Source organism: Manis pentadactyla, chromosome 11, assembly GCF_030020395.1.
Source record: "Manis pentadactyla isolate mManPen7 chromosome 11, mManPen7.hap1, whole genome shotgun sequence".
Taxonomy (NCBI): Eukaryota; Metazoa; Chordata; class Mammalia; order Pholidota; family Manidae; genus Manis; species Manis pentadactyla.
The window spans coordinates 116776920-116795714 of NC_080029.1; the positions used below are offsets into that span (position 1 = coordinate 116776920).

The window sequence follows — 18795 nt, forward strand, 5'->3', positions numbered from 1 at the left end:
ACAGAACAGTGACCCTCAGCCCAACTCTTCCCTGGCAGAGGCGTGGGGAGGAGGCAAAGCAAACAAGTCTGAGGCAGGGCCAGCACGAGGCCTGGAGACACGGGCGTTCTTACAGAGCTCCACAGAGATGAGGCCCAAGTTGACCAGATTGAAGGGAGGGAAAAGTGGGGGCTGGGGAAAAGGAGGTGGAGCTGATCAAACTACAGGTGTCTTCCCACTATGGTGACTGCTGGTTGTTAATGAGGTGGCAAGAAGAGAGGCCCAGGGGGATGCAAGGAGGAATGTGTTAAGAAATAAAGCAACAGCTTCTAGATGGCTAAAGGGTAAAACAACAGAATGAGGCAGCCAAAGGAGGCTGGAGAGTGTGAATGCTGAACTGAAGGCCCAAATTGAGGAGGTCAAGAATGAGAAACAGCATTTGATATACATACTCAACCTTCATCGGCCCACGTGTATTCTCTGGGCTCAGATCAGGCAGACTCCAGAAGATGAAAGAAACCTTTTAATCCAACAGATAAAGGAAGGAACATTACACAGCTAAGAAACCATGGTATGGGGGCAACAGGAGAGTGCTCACTGAATCCTCCTTTTACATCAAAAACCCTGAAGCCTTTGGAGATCTGACTTCCTGTGCAGTTTGAATCTCAGTGGCAAAGAACCATCGGTGTGGGAGAGCCCTCGATGACTTAGCTGGGCCTGTCCACTCTGCCCCAGAGTGGACTTTGGACCAGGGCAAGGGCATCTTTTACCCCAACTCCGGGATGTAGGCCTTATCATACTGACTGTTCTTGGATTCTCCAGATGGCCCCTGGTTGGGGTCCTGACTGCTTTCTGCTGGATTTTACAAAACCCAAGTCTCCCACCATTAGGATTCATGCAGAAGTGTCTGTACCTTGGTTGGATGGGTGGGGCCACAACTGCCTTATTGGTCAGTCAGCTCTCATTGTAATGCAGGACTTGGTGGGAGCTGATATTTAGTCTTCATCATGTGCCACTTATGGTTCCAGGATCTTAAAGATCATGAGTACCTGGTATAATATTGGCACAGTCCTGCATAAGCCAGGGTATAGGAGGCACCACATCCATGCCCAGTGACTCCTGGCAAGGCAGTTGCTGGCCACCAGCACTCACATGGACCAACACCCCTGGGACACCTGGAGTCCCTGAACCAGTCTGGATGACTGACTCCTCGTGCTACTGCCCTTTCCCTCCCACTACAATGCCTCCCAGGAGTGGCATGGCTGTGTACCAAGAGGACCTCCTACAGGCAGGTGTAGGAGGCAGGAGTGAATGGTGAAGATGGCACATTCCCCTGGGCTGATGAATAGAATAGCCAGAAACTTTTATGTGATTTGCAGCATTAACTGGACTGTTACCTTTCCTGAAAATAGGCAAGTATTTAGGGCTAGGGATGTCCCACTATTAAGCTGGCACCAAGAAGGATCAGTACTAGTTTATAAGCACCCTGAGCACCTCCCATCTGCCAAGCATGAGTTTCAGGAACATTGAGACCTGCTGTAGTGACTGATGTTTTGAGCTCAATGATGTTTTGAGCTCCTACTGCTTGAAGGCATTGTTCTAGAAGCTTTGAAATTTATTTTTCACCAGTGTTACTCTGCCCTTTAATAGATGAGAAATTGAGGCCTACATAGGCTCAGAACCAAAAGATCATAAGCAACGGGACAGGTTTCTAGCCTTCCTGGCCCTAAGGATGATCCCCTCCATAATACTGCTTTCTGAGAAGCCAGTTTTCAGAGCCAGGCGGATCTGGTCCTGGCCTCGGCACGCAGGCCCACGGCCCCTCTCTTTCCTGCCCCTGGAGGAAGCCAGCTGGAATCACCTGGCCCAGGGAACGAGAGCTTCAGGTTTCCGAGCCAGAGGAGCCCAAGAGACACTGTCAGTGGCCACTACGTGGCGCTGTGCTTCAGGGGGCTCCGAGTCATCGCCGACGACCGAGGCCGGGACCCGGACCGCTGGGGGTCGTGACCCAACAGTCAGACCTGCTCCACGTAGGACCCGACCGGAACATGCGGAAAGCGGTTGTTGGGGGGAGCGCTGCCACCCCCCGCCGGAATCCCTCTCCCCTCCCTCCTCCTCCTCCCCTGCCCTGGCCTGGAGGCCGCATCAGGGGCGCTAGAAGCCATGGCCGCTGGGACGGGCAGGACTCGCGGGCACCCCTTCCCCCTCGGCTTCTCCCCACCCAGCCGGCCAACCCAGCTCACTGCTCTCGCCCGTCGTAATTTAAGCACGCTCACAATCTGAGGATTTTAAATATTGCAACACCAGACATCGAAAGTGATCGCTTGGATCAACTCTTCTTCAATTTTTAGAACAATGCTTTGAGCCATTGCCAAATGCTTTAAGAAATAACAGGCACATCTAAGAAACAGGGCCCGCCCCCCGCCCCTCAAAAAGAAACACTGATCTCCTGGCTATAGACACGTTCCTACTTTAAAACTCAGCCGTCAGATTTTCCTCCTTATATTAAAACTAAGTTACAAATAGGAGTTATAGCCTTGTGCCTACTGTCACCTCTCTTCCCAAAGTCCTTCTCCATCATTTAAGAAAAACTTGCACAGGTATGCTTGTGCACATAGGGCTTGGCAAGGCAGAATTATGAGTTCAGATCCTGTATGTACCATGAAGAATGGTTCCACTAGGCTCCTTGAGCCTCACTTTCCTCATCAACAAAATGGGAATACTGCTAGCACCCACCTCATGGGTTCTTGGAAAAATTCAATACATATAAAGCACTTAGAGTAGTGCTTTGATACATAGCAGGTGCTCAATAAATATTACCATTATTACTTTCCCTCCAGTCCTTACTGTGTGTACTTACTGGTGGTGTGCACCAGTCGTTTGGCATTCAATACAAGCAGCCTTTTGTATTCGGCTGCCTTTTCATACAGCTGTACCCCGGCCAGAGTGCTCTTCTATACCCCTATGCTCAGAAGCACCCAGCATAGACCCTTGCTGGGTGCACAGTCATTAGCATGGGTCGTAGTGGTCACCATGAGTCACAGCCTCTGGCTATGATTCTGCCCGCTTCTTGTCTTTTCCTGGTGGCAGGTGCTTGAATAAACCTACTAATGTAATTGCTGTGTGGCCCCTCCCCTTCTGTTTTGAATGATAAGAGCTTTAGTCTTTTATTCTCTTCTAGACCAGGGAGCCCCTTCTGCTCCCCAGGGCTAGGGCCTGGGGGTCATGCCAAAGCTTGTTTTGTTTTCACTCGGGGTTAGAGAGACTGTGTTCCATATGATGGTCTGCTTAGGAAGAACCTGGCTCTACAGCCTTAGCCTCCTAGAACCTCAGCCAGATTAAGACAGTGAGGCACCCTTGCCTCTGATAGGCATGGTCACATGAGTGAGCGAGTTTGTCTGTGGTTGTGTCTGGAGTTGTGTGGATGTGTGTTTATGTCTTTCCTGACTTCTCCATCTCTACGGGTCAGGGTCTTTCTTCAGTATCTCTGTCTCTTGGTGACTACTGCCTGGCAAAAGGCTTTGCTGGCAGGGCACAAGCACTCCACGTGTGTTGACTGACTGCCTGACAGACTGGCTCTAGAGGCTCAGCCAAGGTGCTTCTCAGGTAGATTTTTTAAGACACTGTTATCCAACTCATTAGATTCCATCAGAAAGCACAGCTGAAGCTGTCACAGGTCATTGGGATGTCAGTAAAGTGGTAACCACACATGCAAATGAGGGTATTGGAGGTGTGAGGGTGACTTGGGGTGGAAAGGGCTTCTGGTTCATCTAGGAAGGCTTGCTTGTTGGGGGAGGGGATGGGGCTGAAGCTGTAGTTAAAATGGATGCAGTTTGACAAAGTGAGAGAAGAGTGTGGTTTTAGGCCCTAAGCCAGCCTTTCCTGGTTCAGGACCTCACTTGACTCTTTCCAGAGTTCCCCTGCCAGCCACTGGGAATGTTACAGTGCATGACACCTCTCAGCAAGCTCAGTTTCCTGGAAAACATCATGCACAGAGCAAATCTACCATCTCCACCCCCAAATCTTTCTTAGAAATCCTTCCTCTCTGCAGCTAGGAAGGAATGGATTGGAGGCTGAGTATTAAGCAATCGCCACAGATTGGTTTTGGGGTGCCCTGGTTACTCTCTGGTTTCTAGTCGGGGCCACCTGATGGCATCTGCTCTTGGAGAAGGGGGAGGACACATTCGAAGGAGAAATGTAAGTTGAGCCCAATGGGGAAGGAGGGCTGAGGGGCAGGACACCCTGATCTCTTGCTCAGCTGGCAGAGAGGGGCTGGCACAGGAGCGACCCTCTGAAGCCCTTGCCTTTTGGGACTTTGAGAGGGAAATCTAAACCGTGTGTCTCTGATTCATTTACTCATCAAACTGGTGTTTGGCAAGAGCTCATGGACGTCTTGGAAAGAGCATTTATTTGGTTTGGTTTCTTTTCTTTTATCATGCTTTTCCTTTGAACCAGGAAGTCCGTTTTTGCCAAAACTAAAATTTAACACTGAATATGAGGTTGAATGAGAGCATTAGAAGAAATGAAGATTTTTATCCTGTTTCCCTATTTTTAACAGTGCGAGACAAAACAAGTAATATCTAACAGGTAATCTTGCAAATCGAGTCCTATTGTTATCTCCATGCATCAATAGGAAAACTAAACCCGGAAAAGTTAAGTAAATTGCCGAAATCCAGCTAATAAGTGGGAGCCTTTATATACCTGCATAGTGCCAAGGGCCCACAGAACTTTGGGGGTGAGGGTGAGGGGGTGGTTCACATTGTTTTAATTTCCTTTAAAATCAGGAGAAAACATGAATTTTTAGGTCTAAGGAGAATGATTTAATGTATACCATTAGTATATTTTTCTCTCTACCAATGCAGCCATGTTTTAACTATTTTAGAAGCAGGCACTCTGTTAGCTCCCAGGCAGAATGAGAAGGTAACGGGAAAAGTTCCTGGGGGCTGCCCTCGGGTGGGTGAGGCAGGCCCCGCATAGCCCCTCCCTCGGGGAGCCAAGCCCACGACCTAATACAGAGCATCCTCTGTTTGAGAAAGTGCAGCAAGGTGGGGACTAGGTAGATGACAAGAGGGGTTGTGAAAAAGCTAGGTTTTGAGGAGCGAGGGTTAAATAAGAAAGGGGAGAGATGGGCAAGTTGGAGGCATTTTGAGGAATGGGGAATTCCCTGGGACTGGGGAGAGCAAGGCAGCTGATTCAGAGGTTGTGCTGATCATTGGTTAAAACTCAGGTCCAAACTGCTTTGGAATTTTTTCTTATACATTTCTCATCAAGGACCCATATTTAACAAATTCCATCAGTAGTACTTGAGCCCTAATTATTACTTAAATTCACAAATGCTTATCTTATATACTAGAAGGGTAAACAGGACTTTTGGTTTGTGTTCATAGTTCTTTCCTGCTAGATGTTAACTAATATCCATTCTCTGGCGGTTAGTGCCACCAATGATTAGCAAATTATCCACGATAGAATCTGGACCTGAGTACCACCTTTTGAATAAGCCTACCCATCATTTCAGAGACCTAGGTGTCATCTTGCCTAGGCTACAAGCATCCTGCAGAGGACACGTCAGCAAGCCACAAGCCCACCTTTCCCCTGACCCCTCCCCTCAAAGGGGCCGCCAAAAACCCTGGCCATAAAAAGCCTCTTGACCTATGAGAGACCCTATCTGCTGGCTAGGACATAGGGGTCCTCTCAGGTTCTGCAATAAACCAGCTTGGACTGCTGAGTTCGCATCCCCTCTCTTCTTTCATCTCTCCCCTTCTCTATCCCTTTCACATATGGCGCCGAAACCCCTGAGCAGCGGGAAGCCGAGAGCAGGGGCTCTTTGCAGCCTAGGAAGCAGCTCATCCCGGGCTAATGCCCAGATCCTGAGAGCCTCCTGTGTCTCGCCCCGTTTCCCTTCCCTCCCTCACCCAACAACCCCTCACGAACTCCATTCCAGGGACCATCTTGCCAGACCTCAATCCACACATCCACCACCGGCTATTAATCCATTGCAATTCCCAGGAGGGTAACTTTCTGGCCTCTCATCGACTTCGTCTTGGCGCAGGGAGAAAGCTGGTCTGGGTCCCCTTTTCTTTATCCTTTCCCTTCCTCTCTGTCCCCTCTGAGGACACCATAAGGGGACCTCCTGCACTCTAACTGGGGGGACGCTTTCTTTCGGGGTGCAGGACAATCTGGGTTCAGGAGCCTCCGGTTGGGAAAGACCCTGCGGGGTGCTTCCCAAACCGTGGCCACCCTTTCTCACCCTCCCACCATGGACAATTCTCCCTCAAAGACATGGGGAGACACCCCCCCCCTCAACTGTCTCCTACATAATCTTTCCCAGTTGGGATTAAAAGGAGATATTCAACCACAAAAAAGCGGTCTTTTCCTCTACTTCCACGTGGCCTCAGTATAAACTCGACAATGGGTCGCGCTGGCCGGTTGAGAGCACTTTTGATTTCCAGATTCTCTGAAATCTAGTAACTTTCTCCAGAGGACGGGCAAATGGTCAGAGGTTGCCTAAATCCAAGCCTTCTTCACCCTGCGCCAGCAGCCCTCCCTTTGTTCTACACTCTCCTCTCTTCAAATCCTCCTTGCTGAACAAAACCCCCCTAAATCTCCACCCACTGAAAGACCCTCTAAATCCCCTACCCCCACCCTGACATCGCGCCTGCACCCCTCTTCCCTCCTCTGTTGAGGAGCTCGCCCCTGCTGACGACCCTCTGCCTTATGATCCTTCTCCTCCCCAACCGCCTCAGCAAAATCCAAATCCCTCCCCGCCGTCCGCTCCCCGCAGCACCCCTGCGCCTCCTGCTTCCGATGTCCGCCAGCGCGAGAGGCCCCTCCGACCCAGCCCCACCGTCCGCTCCCTGTACGGCAAAGAGAGACTAGAGGCGGCCCAACTGCGTGCGCCTTGACCGAGGAAATGAGCTGTGTGCGCGTGCCTGCTCCAGAGAGGGCTGGCTAACCTCCCTGGAACAGTTTACTGGGAAAAAGCAGGTATATGTACGTACCAGCAGAAGAGCCCCGGCTCCTAGCCAGATCCGGGATTCTTCCCTGGTAAAGCCACGCACTCTGTGTTTGGCACAGGGCCACCTTTGTTCAGGGCATGTATTAAAAGGCGTATATGAAGAAGGGAAAAGTGCCTTGCCTGGTCTAGCAAGCGCCTGGCTCTGCAGCTGATGTCTACCTTCTGAATGATACATCGTTTTGTGCTGTGTGTTGCCAGCGATGTGAACGGTGGATTGGTGGTATGCCTTATTAATTTGGCCTTGCTTTCTGCTTTCCCTTCTCTTTGTGTCATAAACTATCTTGCTGCTGGTCCACCATGTTTTTCCTGTGCTGTATGTTGTCAGTGATATAAACGGTGGACTGGTGGTATGACTATTAATTTGGCTTTGCTTTCTGTTTCCTTCTCTTTATGACATAAATTACCTTTTAAACCTATGTGAGTTTTTTCCTTCTCTTCATGTAATATGTAAAGGTATGTAATAAAATACCTTTAAAAACCCAAGTGAGTTTTTTCCTTCTCTTCATGTAATAGACTACCTTTTAAACCTATGTGAAGGTTGTCTTGCATATGTATTACTTGCTAATTGAGCTTCAAACCATTGAGTCTGTGCATGGCAACAGATAACCTTTAGTCTTGCTGTTACAAATTGGCACTGTGAGCAGGATTCTCAATTATTAATAGGGAGCAAGATTCCTTTCTTTAGAAAGAGAGCAGATGTTAAATGTATTGCTTGTGATGTTCTGGCATGGAAAGATAGGCAATTTTCTGCATTAGCCAAGGAATAGGCTGATAGCACTGGTCTAAGTGAGAACTGGAACAGTAAATTGCGGAACGCCAGTCCCCCTCAAGTAACTGAAACCTTCCAATCCTTCCCAGTGGAAAAGGGGAAAGAATTATGTGCTGTTAGCCACTGGGAGGGATGGATACTCCTGAGTGTTTATCAAAAGATGTGTCAAAAGCGAGATGCTCTTTGTGGAGAGAAATGTAAATTGGAGAAAGAGTTAACAGATTTACGAAGTAAATTGGCAATGCTGCAATGTCAAAATTTCATTTTGGGCGACCAAGCTGGACCATACCAGGATGTGGCAGAGAAGGCAGCTGTGCGGTGTGCCCAATGTAAATATAAAAAGAGGAAGGGAAAAATTAATTGAAGGAAAGTGCACGCTGTAATTGCTAGTGCAAAAGGGGACTGGGATCCTGACAAATGGTATGGTGATACATGGGATGACTCAGATGATGATATTGATTGGGATGAACCTGAAGAAGCAGCTAAATACGATTGAGAGCGAGATCCCCCAAAAGTCAAGCATGGCCAATTACTTGTAGATTAGAAGAAAGGAGAGGGCTTAATTTAGCTGATGGAAAATATCAATTTGCTATACGTTCTTTATAAGTAGACCCGGTATTAGTAGGAAAACTGTCCATAACTCCTGGGGAAGTCCCTAGTCCAACAAAAATTGTTAATTGTAAACAATACCAAATACCTGGGGGGGCATAAAGAAATCACTGAGACTATCCAAGATTATGTAAAGATTGTTGGAGTTCTGGTAACTACCACCACTAATTGGAACCCTATTTGGCCTGTAAAAAAGAGTGATGGGACTTGGCAAATGACTGTAAATTACAGGGAATTAAATAAGGTGACTCCTTCTCTTATGGCTACAGTCCCTGATACTGTTAACTTTAACTGAATGAATACAAATTTACCAGGGAGAATGGTATGCAGTAATAGATTTGGCTAATGCATTTTTTACTATTCCAATTGCACCCAAATTCTGGGATCAATTTGCTTTCACTTGGCAGGGACGACAAGAAACCTTTACTAGATTGCCACAGGGATATAAACATAGTCCCACAATTTGTCACAGAATTGTAGCAGAGCATCTGGATACTTTTGATACCTCCCTGCAAATAACTCATTATATAGATGACATTATTGGAAGGAAGGGATGAAAACTGTGTGCAGGAAGGATTAACATCACTTGTTCAACATCTTAAGAAAAAAGGATGGTAAATAAACCCATCTAAAATACAGGGCCCTAGCCAAAATGTGAAGTTTTTAGGCATAAACTGGGATAAAGGACATAGAATAGTAATGCCCAAAGCTAAACAAAAAGTTCTGGAATTTACAACTCCAAAGTCAAAAAAGGAAAGCCAAAAATTCATAGGTTTGTTTGGATACTGGGGAGCTCACATTCCCCATTTAGGACAAATTTTGCAACCTCTTTATAGAGTGACTAGAAAGAAATATAACTTTCAATGGAGAGAAGAACAAAATAAGGCTTTTGAAGAAACAAAATTAGCCATTCAAACAGCCTTAGATTCGTGGCCTATGAGGGAAGGATCTAGTGAGTTCCAAGTTACAGTGGATACTTCTTTTGCAAACTGGAGCATCTGGCAGAAACAAGATGGAAAAAAGAGTACTCTTAGGGTTTTGGGGAAGAAAACTGCCAGAATTATACTTCCTTTAAAAAACAATTAGTGGCAGTTTATTGGGCCTTATTAGAAACTGAGCAATTAATGCTGGGACATGAAGTACTATGAAGACTTCCTATACCTGTTATGCACTAAATGTTAGGTGATCCAGCATCACATAAAATGGGACACACAAGAAACCAGCATAATAAAATGGAAATGGTATATTCAAGATAGGGCGAAAAAGGGGCCCTCTGGAGTTGTACACGAGCAAATTTGTCAATTGTCATCTGAACTAGAAATTGAACAGCCCCTATACCTAAAGCTGAAGCCTCTCCAATATCTTGGAATCAAGGACATGATTCTCTTAATGAAAATCAGAAACAACATGCAAGGTTTACTAATGGATCTGCCAAATATATAGGTCAAGATAGATACTGGAAAGCTATTTCCTACAACCCTCAAACCCAGGTAATATTAGAAACAACAGGGAAAGGGAAAAGTAGTCAGTTTGTTGAATTGCAGGCAGTATATCAAGCCATTATGTATGAAAAGGAGAAACAACATCACATTTTTACAGATTTTTGGGCCGTAGCTAATGGGTTAGCTACTTGGCTGCCAACCTGGGAAAAAAATAATTGAGAAATCCATGATAAGCAACTAGGGGAACAGAACTATGGAAGGAAATATGGGATGTATTACCCTGTACTAATGTGTCTGTTTTTCATGTAGACACACACACACTTCTCTTACCCCGGCGAACATGAGTATAATGCCCAGGCTGATTTATTGGTGACGATAGCAACTGCTAATATTCCATCACTGCCTTCGGATGATCAGATCTTGGCTAAATGGATACATCAACAGTCTGGACATTTAGGTTTTGCTGCCATGTACAGGTGGGCACAGGACCGAGGTATTGGGATTCTTTAGCAGCTTTAAAGGAAAGGATAAATATGTTACTTGTCAATTAGACAATCAAAGAAGAGTACCAAAGATCATTACTGGGTTATTATTAAGAGGAAGAGGTCCTGCTCAAATATGGCAGATTGATTATGTCGGACCATTGCCCCCGTCTAGAGGATGTAAATATATTTGTACACGTATAGACACCTTTTCAGAAGTGTTAGTGGCTTGTACTTATAAACACGCTATCCCAAAGAATGCTTGTAGAACTCCAGATACTGTTAGTCTATATTATGGTCCTTCCACCTAACTGCAAAGTGGTAACAGTTCTCATTTTAAAGGTAAACTAATTGATGCGTATTGTAGTGAGAACAATATAGAATGAGTATATTGTATTCCTTATTATCCTCAAGCCACAGGACTTACTGAAAGGATAAATAGATTGTTAAATGAAAAATTAAGAAAACTAGGAAATAATCCATATCATAATTGGAAGGACAATTTATTTATTGCACTACAGCAATTGAATAATAGGCCATTAGGGAATAGCACCCCATTGACTCAAATGCTAACACTTAATTTACAAATTAGAGGGCATAAAATACAGGTAACCACCAAATGGTGGATATTACATCCTAATGCAAAAGCCCCCTTCCAGGGAACATTACTCAGCAGGAAATGATTTATGTGGGGTAGAAGACATTTGGATTGACTCTGGAAAACAAATGACATGTTCTACTGGCCTGGGATTCTATGCCCAAATTGCCCCATGATCTAGTTTAGTTCAGAAAGGTATTCAAATTATGGGAGTGATTATTGATTCTGATTATGTAGGAGAGAGAAAACTATGATGTGTCGGTGTCAAAAGAAACCCTACATTTTATTCCAGGTGATCAGATAGCTCAGTTACTATTAATTTTAGTTCTAAAAACAACCTGGGAGTGATTATCAGATCCTCCAAATATCACTACTAGAATAGGAGGATTTGGATCAACTGAATGGATTCAAGAAGGTGCCAAAGTTTGGGTAAAGAGGCATGAGAATGATTATCCAAAACCAGGAGAAATACTAGCTAAAGGCACTAATAATGTTGTTAGTATAATGATTACTGGTGAAAAGTACACTATTATGTTACCTACTATTAATGTCTTTTTGCGTAAATAGTTTCTTCTCCTTCTCCTGCTATTTCTTTGGATTCAGTCTATGGAATCATGGTACCCCGGGAACTCCTCTCATTCGTGCAAATACTCCTGTAGCTAACCTTGGATGGAAAAAACCACTACTAATAAAACCCAAGACACCTTTGTATGCCCTCCAAATAAAGCATGTTGCTTTATGAATATGAGTGGATCAGAAAATGTTACATGATGGTACTCTCATTTTCCATTTCAACATTATTTGTTAAAAGGACAAAGTTTTCGTAAACTGTTAGTTTACTCCTAAACTAGTAAAGAACTAAACTCAAGCAGAGCAAAAGCTAGTTACATAAAGCTAAACTGAGGAAGGTGATTTTAATTTTTATGCAAATGTTGCTAATCTCTTAAACAGAAAAACAAGTGTCTGTTTTGACCTTTTTCTCTTGACCTAGCTTGCAGCAGTTTAGTAAATTATACCTTTAAAACAGAATTGAAACATTTATCTTTCTCTACCTGATCCCTCCAAAATTTAAAACTCTCAGTAACTATTTTCATATTTTTTGGCAACATTTTTATTTGCATAAGTTCAATAAGAATCTGCTCTCCTTGTGACAGTGATGCTAGGGTTATTGTTTGCGGAGTCAAAGAATTAACTTAGCAAACACCCAGGGTAGGAGAGCCAGGGAGAGGCTTTTATTTAGAGAGACAGTGAGAGGATAGAGCTCCTGGCTCACGCCAGGAGGGGACAAGAGAGCCTGTGATGGTGTGTTGTCTAGGGATTTATAGTCAGTTGAGGATTTTCAGGAATGTGGCTAAGGGCTAGGGGTGCAGACTTGTACCACCTGCCCTGCCCCCAAGGTGGGCTGGGTTGTCTGTTTGCTAGGGCTGTTTACAGTGAAGTCACGGGTTTTGCCAGATACCCTTCTTTATTTGCGGAAGACTCAAACATTCCAGGCCAAGTTGCTCCCGGCCTTTTGACCTTTAACTGATCTCACTGAAGATGTCTACATTCCTAGTCTGGTATCTTTACCCTAGAGAATGTGTGACCTTGACTTTGCATAATGCTGAACACAGAGTTTCCATAGGGACTTTACATTGTTACATTGCTCTGACTGTAAATATCTTGCCTTGCTCTTTCCGGAGGCCCTCACCCTCCTCTGTCTAAGCCCACGGTCCCTGTCTCACCAGGAAGGAGGAACCATTGCCCCTTTCTGCTGATTGGATTCAATGTAATCACCTGGCTGTTTCATTCAGGAGCTGAATACCCTATTGACGGCTCGGGTTTGGTCTGTTGCTCTACAGTCAGGCGGTCAGCAGTGGCAATAACTACATCAGTCCTGGGGAAAGGAAGCTTATGCTATTAGGACAACACATGGCCTCACCCCTGCCACTATGGCTGTTTCTTTCATGGGATCATTTTGCAAGCACTGAGGCAGCCACATTCAGAGAGCAGCTGGCCTGCACTGGATGAATCACCCTATTCCCTGGGTTTCTCGGTGCTTCTCTGAAGTGATACTCTCAGGTGGGCCCTGATCGAGAGACAAAGATCCACCCACTATGCCTACCTTACAGGTCACCTACATCTTGTCCAGAGCTCCTAGTCTCCCTTCTACCTCCTTTCAGGCCATTTGTCCCCATGCAGGCACTACGTATTTCTTTCCTTTAGGTCATTTCTTCCTCTATACCCAGCCGACAACTCAGTGTTCTTCTCAAAGCTCTGCCCACGGAGAGGATTTACCACCTGTGTGGGTACACTCCGGAGTGGGGATGTACTGGCTTGTTCTTAGCTCATACTAATATACCAAGTTGACCAATTCATTAATTAGACCCAAATTTTTTTCTTTTCCTTTATCTGGTTGTAGGAAAACCCATAAGATATTGTTGCAGCAGATGTGGGAGACTTAGAGATTTGGGTCACCCGTTTATGTAGCTCCTTTGTGCCCTCCATGCCCACAGGAGTCCAGTCCTGAAAATGCCATTTCCACCATACAATGGGTTACTGCTGCATCTGTCCATCTTCTGACATGGTGGATCCGATGACACACACCTCATGACAGGCACTTCATGTGCCGTGGTTAGATTCATTACAGGACCTCCTTTTCAAAGAGAAAATTGTGTTCTGCTGCAGAAGGCATGGCTTTGCTCCAAACCCTAGAGATATGAATTACAGGTTTCTTATTGGGCTTGCCAGAGGCTCCTCATTGCCTACCATGGGTATCTCCAGCACCTCGGGTAGGCTGGGTGCTCACAGCCTGGACCTGCAGTGGGTCTTCTCTTATTCTGGGCTTCACTCAAAATTAGCAGTCTTCTAAGTTACACAGGAAGTGGGTTGGAGCAATATTCCCAAATGAAGTATCTGTTATCTTCAAAATCCAAGACCCATCAGGTGCTGTGTCCGTTGCTGAATGTGAAGTGACAAGTACAAAAAATGGATCTTATGAAAGGATGAACTAGCCTTGCCAGACTATTCACTGACATGACAGGCTCCTGCATCTGGGTAGGGTTTATCTCCTACCCTCTGGCATATTTCCTAGAACTTCCCACTTTTTGTTTATCAAAGCTGATTAACACTAAGTTTTACAACATAGTGGACTAGCACAATATGTTGTGGAATGCTGAAATAATTAAAGTATTCCTATTCTGTTAATGTGTGCACGCAATTTAATTAGTAATTTAAAACCTATACACGCTTATGTCACACTACAAGAAGATATGTCAAAGAAATAATCAATCTTCCCATGTTTTCTTTCATCTGCTACTTCTATAGCTTCTCTCCTTCCTTCATAATTACAACCCCTAAGTAGAATTCGTGCCTCATATCAAAATTACTGAGTATTATAATTCTTCCAAGTGGTAAAGATACCTCAAGACAAATGCTGGGCATAGAAGCCACAGGGCATAAATATGCAAAGAAATAAAAAGCTAACCATTTCAAACAATAAGGCTTCTCTCTCACTTACCAACTTAACATTTCCCTGTATGGCCCCGAAAGATGACTGGTTAGCCAGAGACGGGTAAGATTCCTCAAGGGAGGAACAACCTAAGACAGGCACAGTCGCAGGGGGGCCATCAGGTGAGAAATTGGGGATCAACAGAGGTGAGGCTTAGAACCTCACCCCCCCTGTTCTGAGAGAAATCTTCTGCATCCGTGGATGTTTTGTTGCCCTGGTCTAGCTTGGATTAATACTTAGTCTACAGGCACACACCTGATCATCTACATTTGCCCTCTTACAGAATTAAACTATGTTTTCTACCTTTATCTTGCATCTACCTACCACTTCAGCATTTTATTAAAAATAATAATAGTAGTAATAATAATAATAAGAGAGAAATGTGGGATTCACATATAAATCAAGTATAAAAATCAAACGAATATTCATGTTTGACCTGATTGTTTATAGTTCATAATGCGTGATCAAAACCGAAAGTTTCTGTCATGACTGCCCTTGCACTGTTCACCATGTAAGAGCTTATTCACTATGTAAGAACTTGTTCACCATATAAGAACCTGTTCATTATGCTTCAGAAGATCAGAGACTGATGAGAATTAGGCTTGGGGTTGATGGGTTGATTAATGATTGTGCATTGAGTCCCCTATACAGAATTTTATTGTTGTTAACAACCATTTGATCAATAAATATGAGAGATGCTCTCTCAAAAAAAAAAATTTGGTATCGTTACTATACACTTACATGAGCAACATTGTGGTTACTAGACTCTCCCCATTATCAAGTCCCCCCCAACATACCCCATTACAGTCACTGTCCATCAGTGTAGTAAGTTGCTGTAGAGTCACTACTTGTCTTCTCTGTGTTATACAGCCTTCCCTGTGCCCCACCCCCTACATTATGTCTGCTAATCGTAATGCCGCTTTGTCCCCTTATTCCTCCCTTCCCACCCATCCTCTCCAGTCCCTTTCCATTTGGCAACTGTTAGTCCATTCTTGGGTTCTGTGAGTCTACTGCTGTTTTGTTCCTTCAGTTTTTGCTTTGTTCTTATGCTCCACATATGAGTGAAATCATTTGATACTTGTCTTTCTCCGCCTGGCTTATTTCACTGAGCATAATACCCTCCAGCTCCACCCATGTTGTTGAAAATGGTAGGATTTGTTTACTTCTTATGGCTGAATAATATTCCATTGTGTATATGCACCACATCTTCTTTATCCATTCATCTACAGATGGACACTTAGGTTGCTTCCATATCTTGGCTATTGTAAAAAGTGCTGTGATAAACATAGGGGTGCATATGCCTTTTTGAATCTGCTGCTTTTGGGTGTAGAGTTCTGTAGATGTCTGTTAGGTCCATCTGTTCTAGTGTGTTGTTCAGGGCCTCTGTGTCCTTACTTATTTTCTGTCTGGTTGATCTGTAGGAAACACATTTTTGAGTTGGTGTTTCCGTGGCAACTGGGGCTTGATAGCTGGAGATCATCTCACCAATCATGAGGTATGTGCCTCAGAACTGCCCTCCACATCAGGAGAAGAGTGGTAGAGCCTTTTAAGGCCCATTCCTGCCCCCACACATGGAGGGTAGCTTCTTTGCAATTCCTCTACATTTCCTGCCAGCTGAGCCCATCCCCCTGGCTTACGAGAAAGCCCCAAGGCATAAAAGTGGTGAGAATAAGAGAGGTATTCAAAAACGGAGGCTGCAATCATAGATGGGCTGAGAGGATGCAGCATGAGAGCACCTTCTGTTCTGCACTGTGCCACACCGGTGATAATCTGAGTACTCATGATGTCACCATATGCCATAGATTACCTGACTTGCCATCTTTCCCAGCAAGGCGCATATCCTTGTGCTCCTCAAATATGTGAGCAGCCCCATCTTGGAATCCCATTTTGAGGGGCTGTTTCTTGTCACCATATTACATACCCCTCAGGGAAACAGATGGCACTCTCAAACTAGGTAATTTGAGGAGTTAATAAGGAAACTTTTTACAATGGTATGGGCAGGGATACCTCAAAGAAGAGGCAGTGTCCCAGGGCAAGTAACAGCAAGGACGCCATTATTCCCCTAAGCCTAGGAGGAGGAGAGAGGACACTTATCAGAACACTGAGGCAGGGAGTGCTGTGTGGAAAGGGCACCTAATAAGAGCAGTGAGATCAGATAATAATAAAACCAAGCAAAAGGTGGTGAGCCTTCCTTATCACTACACATATGTGATTCTAAACCATGTCAGTGATAAAATGCACTGTGCTCTGTCTCAACAGCAATGGTATCCTGGCATGTATCCACATGCACTGTACAGGCAAAGGCTTGAATAGTTTTGTGATCCTCCAGGAACATAGGAGAATGAGAAGCATGGCAGAGCTTCCTGGAAGCATCTCCGAGTCTCTGTCTCCCCTGGAAGGCTGCATGAGACAGTTTCTTATCACCTTTGGGATTCTGATGTGGTGAGGGGCTTTCTACCCTGCTCCCAACAGAAGAGACTTGCAGAATATAAAACCTCTTACTGGCAGTCTAGAACTGGCTCCTCAATTCATGGTCCAGTCTTCTGTCCCCTTTCGTTTAGAGCCGTCCTTTTTGACGTGTAGGACAAGGATCATGGGGCAGCTGGCACATTTAGTTACCTTTTCTTTCACTGTCTGTGAAAGTGATCAACTCTCTGAATCTAAAAGTGGCTTTGTATTTTGACTCGTCGAATCACTTGGGCCTTGTCCTTGTCCTGGCCTTGTCCTGTGTTTGCGTGACATGAATTACTCCTCCCCCCTGAGGTAGGGCAAGGACATGGGACAAGCATCATGATTAATTTTCCTAAAAATGCTTCAATATAAATAGTATAGTAAGAACAGGAGGGACTCCATCTTAAGGTTAAGATTCCTCTTTAAAAAGCAGGAAGTTAGGAGGTAAGATTCATAACACATTTTATGGTAATCAGACAATAACCACCCAATCTTAAGGCAGGGCAAGTAGTCCTAAATGATATGTCCCCCCTACTTGAAGGTAACCAGTATCTTAGAGAAGAACAAGATAAAAAATTCCTTGTGTTAAGTTTATCTTACAGAATATCTAGACGACAGACTATAGATAGTGACATAAGATCTTTCACCAGAGAGACATCATGAACCCACATGTCAAGCCTATGCAGCCCCCACCCTTTGCCCCATTCTTAAAAGCCTTAAAAGACAGAATCCTAAGCCCTGAAGTGCCGCTTCTCTCTGAGGTTGCCTGCACCCCCTCTTTCTTCAAGTGTGTACTTTGCCTTAAATAAAGATTTCTCTCTGCTCAACTTTTTGCATTTGTCTCTGAGCTCTTCCCATGGTAAGCATCTTTGTTACTTTGCTATTTTGTTCAATTTCTTAGACAGAAGCACAAGTCTTACTCTCTCTCTGTTCAACTTCAGACAAGTAGGGAAGCGCTACCGAAGGCTCTGATTTTGGCTTGCAAGTTTCCGTCACCTGGGTGACCCAGACAAAACTGCAGCTGTATGATCACGTTTTTTTTTTTAGCTTGCCTGAAAATCTCCTTTCGTTGACTTTGGTAAGTTCTCAGAACATAATCTCACTCCATCTAGTGCTCGGTGGCTCCCCCAAATCCTGGGGTGGTAGGGACTTAGTTCCCACATTGTGCATATCCAAGTTGACACTGGGCGGCAGGTGACCCTGGCTTTAGGAGTTGGCAAGGGATTTGCCCTATGCCGAGCAGGAGTTCAATGAACTTCCCATTCCTCCCTCTGCTCCCCCTCGCTCTCTGCTGCCTGCAAGGCAGCTGCCATTCCCGGTTACTCTTGCTTACAGAATTCCTTCTTTACCTACACTCGACCCATCTGCGTGAGAATTCTTTCTTGTTCAGAGTCAAGAACCTTCCCCCATCGAGTTGAGTTTTCACCTACTGTACAGGGAGAGACCTCCCCAGATGCGGCTGCCCGACAACACCCCCACTGGCAACATCTTCCCCAAGTCCAAGTTCTAAGCTATTGCTGTAGTTCTTTTGAGTTTTAATGTTATCTATGTAAGTTCCAATTCATCACTCCTGTATTGCTTATCTTTTAATATATAGTATATGCTACATAGACTTTAATTTGGCAAGGTCCCCGGAATACAGTGCACTCTGATAAAAGTGTACTCAGCTACACACATTGGTATTGAGAGTAAGTTCTTAACAGTAAATAATTTTTAATAGTTCTTAACAAATTCCAAGACGACACAGTCCTGAAATTCACTTGCCATTCCTCACCAAGAGGAGTTGCTTGCTCACCATTCTCCTCTTTGGACCCAGCTTGCCACCAGTTTCTTGGCCTCCCCATTTTTTCCACAACTCTTCCATCTCTAGCTGCCTGACTTCAATCCAAAGTTCTAGCACCGTCTGCCTCAAGCTCTGGGTCCATCTTCACAGCTCAAAATCCATAAACAGACTCCTAAA

At 44.8% G+C, this 18795-nt stretch overlaps 1 long non-coding RNA gene across 1 annotated transcript; it reads left to right on the forward strand.

Moving 5' to 3' along the window:
- Nucleotides 1–6733: 6733 nt before the first annotated feature.
- Nucleotides 6734–16700, forward strand: LOC130679621 (uncharacterized). The gene is made up of 3 exons (XR_008992649.1): nucleotides 6734–7214; nucleotides 15806–15879; nucleotides 16644–16700. It is a non-coding gene; the product is annotated as an uncharacterized LOC130679621 (long non-coding RNA).
- The last annotated feature ends 2095 nt before the right edge of the window (nucleotides 16701–18795 follow it).